Below are 7,301 nucleotides of genomic sequence, written 5' to 3'. Positions count from 1 at the left end.
GTCCGAGGTTGTGAAGACACGAACTACAATATGACCTGCGTTTCCGTCTGCTTCGAGATAATAATTCGCAGATCTGACGTGGGTGTCTGGTGTGTAATGGGCTGAATGGGACTCAGTCCGTCAAATCCACAATACCTGGTTGCAACCAATTAAAAACTTGAGTGTAAATTGCAGAAGTTGCAGAGTTACAAAACCCTTGTTGCCACTGTACGAGGCTTTATGATACGCGCTCAGGCTTCCTCTGTGGTATCTTCTGTATTCATGAGCTCATCACTGTTATCCATGGCAGAACCTCTCAGCTGAGCCTGAGACCCTGAGGTCAAGAGACTACAGCATGATCCTTCCTCCCCTTTCAAAACAGTTTGAGTGTATTCTGACATCTCAGGGCTGTTGTGCCGTATCGCAGAGCTAGGAGCGTCTCCGCATGTCTCCGCTCACGTCGCCACGTAATGTTACAGCACATGTGAGTGTATCACCAATACTTTCAGCTCTTCCATCGTCAGGATTTTTAAGTGCATAGAGTGCAAACACATACACCCTCACTGTGTCAAATGGTTGATGGGCCCAGCTGCTCGTGGCCAGCAATGCAGCCATTAGTCCTTTGTTGGCTAACGGCCCACATCACCGGCTGTGCTATCAACTAAGCCAACTTTCTGATGGCTGTGGAATACTGATGCTCAGCTGTGGGGCCCGGTGAGGGTGAACCTCCTGCGTCTTAAAAACTCCAAGCCTCTTCTTTTTTTTTTTTGGTGCCAGTCCTCTTTGTTTTTGTTTTTTCCTGAATGGGCTGAGACCAAAGCGGAATAAATTGCCAGAATGAGTCGAGGCTTTCACGTCGTTTCGTGGGTTTCAATCTCTGCGTCTGATCTTTTTTTAATTACTTCGTTGTGTCGTGGCTGATCAAAGGCTGTATCACTGAATTTGGCATTAGGAATCGAAATCACTAAATTCACACCGAACATCGAATTGTTAACAGCTTAATTTCCCATGTGTTGTACGAACTAGGAATGGATCTCACTGAGAACCATAATTCTGTCTCTTAACGGTCGAACGTAATGGAAGCAGACGGTGGCCCCGTCAGGCACAGCCAATTCTACCAATCGCATTCGGAAAGAGAGGTGGAGCTGATTTACTTTCGATATTGAACGTTCAAACAACATTCATTTTAGTCAGTATGCTCGTTAACAACATTTAATTACATGTGACCTTCCTGTTATCACCAGCTAAATATCATGTAACTCAAGATGCATTGTAATTAGTCTGTATTGTTTGTGCAAGCTTTATGTATACAGTTTGGAAATCCAACCAACGGGGCATTACGAGGCAGAGTAAACAGGCAATTCTTCAAAGGCCACGAGCACTTCAGGATCATACAGATATATAAATGGTCCGATTCAGACATTTCATTCGTTTCATTATAAACTCAAGTTTTCTAAAACGACGAAACCTCCTCGAACTTCATTTGCCTGGAAATATTGCTGCTGTCGACAAAAGAAAAATATACATGTTTCATTTTGGGAAATCAGAGACAGAACATGAGCGGACTGCCAGTGAGCAGCAGTAATAACCAAATGACTGGCCCTGGCAGGAAATGACATGCATGTCGTTCCTGGGCATCACCGGGTTAGTGCTGACTTGCCCAAAATAGGCCCTGCCAGTAACAACAATATTACACACAGATCTCTCTATGTGTGCGCAGGTTTAAAAAAAAAGAAGAAAAGCAGGGGCTGGCAGCAGCTCCTTCCCCTCATTATTTCCATCTACTTCCCCTGCAAGAAAATCCTCAATCCTCTGATGCCATCTCTAATAGCCAAGACAACCAACAAATCACAGGCTGATCCTCAATAAGAGCTCCAGCTTATACTGGATGCTGGCAGACCAGAAATGAGACGGATGATCTCAAGACATATGGGGTGCCACAGTTTACAGTTTTGAGGCAATAAGGCCCAGAGGTAAAGGGATATATATATATATATATATATATATATATACTTACTGATTGGCCAAGTTGAATGTTGCTCTTTATGTACAGCATGAATTGGATGCAATGTTATGAGTCTCCGTCATCGTCACAGGTTAGCCTGCCGGAATGTAGTAAAGAGCCGCTAGCTAACTCTATTATTTTGGGTCACTGAGTTTCCTGTCGCACACTTTTAGTCACTGAACAAATTCAACCTGTTGTTAAAAATGCTGAACCTCATATTGGCTATCATGTAAATAGCCATAGTTTAGTATTACCAATGGATCAAATGACTACTTGTATGTGAAAGGAGTGGATCTCACAATGTAGTATCACCTGACTGTGAGGTTCCCCTCAGTACGGAGCGCTGTATGTCTTTCAGCTCATTGTTTTGGTTTTCCGGCAACTTTAATGTTTTTTGTTTTACTCTCACTGATCTCATATCGAGTGTTCTGCTGCGCTGTTGGGAAGAGAAGAAACAAAACAGCACCAAACACGAGAGTTAGTGATTAGCTAATGAACATAGTGGTGTGTTTAGCAGCTGACGGATATTTCCCTGAGGAGTTGGTGAAGAACAAAGACAGAGCTTCAAAAAAACACATTATTGCTCTGCATATGCTAGAAATGTAAATCGGAAATGATTTCCTATGTTTGCTATTTAAACTTGATAATATAGGTACAGAATGTTGAGCTCACAGCTTGTTTCCGTTGCCCCCGAGTGGCCAAAAATAACATGCTTGCAGGTTTAACATTACCTTTTACCATTTAAACATTTTGGCTAAATGATCTTGGGAAACTTTTGACTCATGCTCAACTTACACCCATCTTCACTTTAACACAAATGGTTAATTTTCACCACTTTGAGGTTCTCTTCTTCCCTCAAACCCCGTCAAACACTCATCTTAAGGCAAAACCAACAATCTGACAGTGTTGTTTCCATTCCGGAAATTATTAATCATCTGGTTATTATCAATCATCTTATTATAGGTCTCTCCGTTCATGCGTGTTTCTCATAACGTATGCGCGTTTGACCGATTTACGACTTCATGGTTTATGGCGGTCTGTTCAACAGAAGTCATTAACACACTTATCTCCGACATTGCTGAGTTTTGGGGGTTAATGCGGACGAGGCTGCGGCTCATGAGAAGCTGGATTCATTTATTTAAACATGTGACCACCCCTCAACGTGTGACACTTAGTGTGTCTTCTAGCTGGTCTCACGTTTCACTAAAGCAATGCATGCACTCAACACAAGGACAAATATACAGCAACGTGTTTCTCCAGTGCATTGGAGCTCTTAATGGCTACATTGCTTATTTTTGCCCCACTGCTGAAGAGAACATGAATTGTCTGGGGTTCATGCAGGAACCCGCCTCAGCAACACCTAGTCGGAGGCTCAAGGCCGCACTGCTGCCACTGTACTCCACTCAAGAATCCATATCTGCGGAGTTATAATTGAGGATAAATATTATCAAGTGCAATCGGAGAGGGTGTTGTGTATTTGTGCTGGGGCCGAGAGGAGAGGCGCTGTGAAACTGAACGCCGGCTCGGGCCCTGACCACAGGAGGGCTTAGTTGGAGGCATCTTCCTCTGCGGACCGCCACAGGCATCAGGGAATACCAAGGTGAAAGGGCAAGGTAAAAAGTGACGTCATTTCCACGACGAAGGCTGGCGTATCATTGGCTACAGCATAACACAACTCTGACAAATGAACAAGCCAATGTTCAAAAGAAACACGGAGGCTGTGGTTTACTTTCACCCAGGACTGCCCTGTTGCTCGTGGGTCTTGGCATTGTGGCGCGCGGCCTTTTCTCCCCGTCTCTCATCGCCAGGTGGAGAAAAAAAAAACGACCCATAATCCAAGTTCTCTAATCTTGTATAGGATAACTGTCAGCACCTCCATACACGGTGGAAGGCTTCCCCGGCTTGCTACAACACTGGCACCGGTAGCAATCACTCTAATCCTTTGGTATCCATGGTAAACAAAACCTCTTGCGCAGTCATTATCTAGTCACAGCCAAAGACCGTCGGATAACAAAGCACATCAAGGAGACGAGAGTGAATGAAGGGAGATGCGAGACAGCTCGAGAGAAAGTAAGAAAGAAGAGTGTGAGAGACAGCAAATGGGGGGGGGGAGACAAGGGGGACAAAGAGGAGAAAGAGAGAACAGTATTTAATTGTATTATGTAACTCTTTGCTGTGTGCCAGGCAGCAACTGTTTTCTATCTTTCAAAAGGACAGTTTTGTGTTGTAAAAGCTCCGGGCATTTCTCAGCCTTGCTGTAAGCTGATTCTCCGTTGTTTGACTCATGTTACACAATCCAAAACCCCTCCAAGAAATGAAAACTCTACACACACTTCTGGAAATCTTACACAACAACAATTTTGTGACATGACCAAAGCCTTAAAAGTAAAAAGATGGCAAGCACCTCGGTATTTAATCCATCCATCTCTTGGTAGAAAGGAGAAACGGAGTCAGGGCTTTCAGGGACACACACACACACACACACACAATCAGAGCGGAGAGGCAAAACCCTGGGTGGGAACCTGACAGGTCTGCTAAGTCCTCCTCAGTCAAATCTGACTGCCAAAGGCCAGAACGGTATAGGCGCTCCAAGCACCTCCTGTAATCCTTTCCTCTGTGTGGCGTCTGGTGCAGAGACTCAAAGTGCTAATTCCAGGCACAGCTGAGGATCTGCTGAAGAGTAGCAGAATGATTATAGAGCCCCAGCCGAGCTTAATTAAAAGTCGGCGTTGGAGGGTGGTGGTTGACAGGCTAGCAGAGGACGTGTTCAGGTTAGAAGTAGATGTGCCCTTGTGTACGTCCAAGACGCAGAAAGCATGTCTACCGGTGCCAGCGCTCCAAAGTGTTTCCCTACAAACAAAATGCACGGATTAGCAATTCTGGCTGGTACCCAGCGCCTTTTTCCCCCGAAAACAAAAGTCAGTGAAAGCAGCAGGGGGCTTCTTACCAATGTAAATGTAACCTCAGTGCCTGACACATAACCCTGTCTTGCCTTTGCTTCATCTTATGATTTGGGCAGACATATTTCTGGGCTTCTCAAACACGCTCTCATCTTACCATAACAATCAGATCCAACATGTGGTTTCATTGTTATGGAACGCAAAGGCTGAGCGGCGTTTGGTATTGAAATTCAAGCTGCAGTTATGAAACAGGTACAGTTAAGATTTCTCTGCCCAAGGTGAGTTTAGCAGCAGGCTCCACTTGGACTGGGGACTCAGTATTATGCTCAAACAGCCTTTTTTCCATTATGGAAAGCCCATACTTTTGTAGGTTAACTGCTTACTGCAAAAATGAGACACATAGCACTTGGAGGAGTGTTCTCTGTTATCTGTGCTCTGCTCGCATGCATATCTTACGATGGTGCTGCTGGTAAAGCTGCATGTGCATGGCAAAAAAGCATAAACCCCCTCTGAAATCTTGAAACGTTGTGCCTCTCATAATCCCATGTGGTATGTTCCCACTTAACTAGTAATTGTATTTTCTCTTCACGTATTTAATAGAACAACATGGCAGCAGCGCTCTTAATTTCTTCCTTGTGCTTGGAGGACAACCCAAGTGTTAAGTGCAAGGAGAAGTGCACACAATTAGCTAATATAATCCACAGATGTGCCCACTGAGGTTGTTTTTGCTCTCTCTCTCTCTCTCTCTCTCTCTCTCTCTCTCTCTCTCTCTCTCTCTCTCTCTCTCGCTCTCTCTCGCTCTCGCTCTCTCTCTCTCTCTCTCTCTCTCGCTCTCTCTCTCTCGCTCTCTCTCTCTCGCTCTCTCTCTCTCGCTCTCTCTCGCTCTCTCTCTCTCTCTCTCTCTCTCTCTCTCTCTCTCGCTCTCTCTCGCTCTCTCTCTCTCTCTCTCACTCTCTCTCTCTCACTCTCTCTCTCTCTCTCTCTCTCAGCATTGCACAGTAGGCTGAGCTCTGCTCTCACCCCACTGTGACCTACTTGCACATACATTTCCGATGACGTATTAATTAAAAAAACACTAATTTGATAATAATGCAATAACAGCAGCACCCTGAAGGGCTAATTTAAAGAAAACATTTTCCCAGACCTCCAGTAAAGCATGTGTAATGCCCCATAGCAAATACAGTAGCCTGTTGGTGTGCTTTCTGAGGTCTCAGGGGTATCTCAGGGTACTGATTTCATACCACAATCATTAAAATCTTAGCTCCCTTTTGACTGGGAGCGCCTGACTGGCGACGGTGCCGGAGAATGATATTGGATCCCCAAGGTGCACACTTGATGAATATCTGAGGCTGTTTTGCAAAGGGTTAAGTGTGAAGCTCCTCCACAGATCAAGGCACGACTTCATATTATTGTAACTGCATTGTGAAGTTCATAGGGCATCTCTGAAGGGTTCACAGAAACAAAAGTAGAACCCAATGCAAGCATGAACGGGAGAACGGATTAACATTGCTGACCTAGATTTAACATGAATTTTTTAATATTATTTCGGGGCAACAAAATAAGAAAGCTAAATATTACACACAACAGGTTTGGCCAGACCATCAATAAGGCATTAGTTTGATGAAATTATAATGATGGGAAATAAACAAATAATCTATTTACAATTATTTTACATATATTATACAATGCACAGTGATTGCACGTCTCCCATCTTAATGAATCTGCATAACTTGTAGCCATAGTAGGTTTCTTAGTCGAAGTAAGTCGTATACGACATAGTGAATATATTTGAGAGGCGCGGCACGCGAGAGACTTACCTGTGACTGTTAGCCGAGAAGCTAACAAGTTGTGCCAATTAGTTGAGGACTCCGGTGCGATCGTTTGTCTTCCCGAAGCTTTGTAATCCAGCCTTGAACTGCGGTGTCAGTGTGGAGGCTTTGCCAAATAAATTCCATCACGATAAATCCAACACTGGATGTTTGAGAACCGTTATTGTTGCTGTTAGACGTCCACTAGCGATACCTGATGCCCATGTGAGTCTGTCGACCAATCAGAGGCTGAATAGACAATTTAGTATTTTTTTTTTTTACCAAACATGAATCTGTCCATTATTTGAATAGTTCAGTATTGTATCTTTATGCATGGCAGTGGCACTAATAGGCCATCACTCATTTCCACATTCATGTTTAAAATTTGAATAGCTTGTATGCATGATTATCATGCAATTGAAAATGTTGATATTGGCATTGTTATCAGTTGACAAGGTGTGTTTATGAATGGCAGTGGCACGGCCTCCCTACTCACTGCACCTTGCACGTGTTTAAAATAAAAACATGAATACATGAACCTGTGTATTATTTGAATAGCTTCGTATTGAATGCACAATAACAAGGTATGTTTATACATGGCACTAGGCC

Source organism: Melanostigma gelatinosum (genome assembly GCF_949748355.1).
Source record: "Melanostigma gelatinosum genome assembly, chromosome: 13".
Classification (NCBI taxonomy): Eukaryota; Metazoa; Chordata; class Actinopteri; order Perciformes; family Zoarcidae; genus Melanostigma; species Melanostigma gelatinosum.
This window is presented reverse-complemented; position numbering follows the sequence as displayed.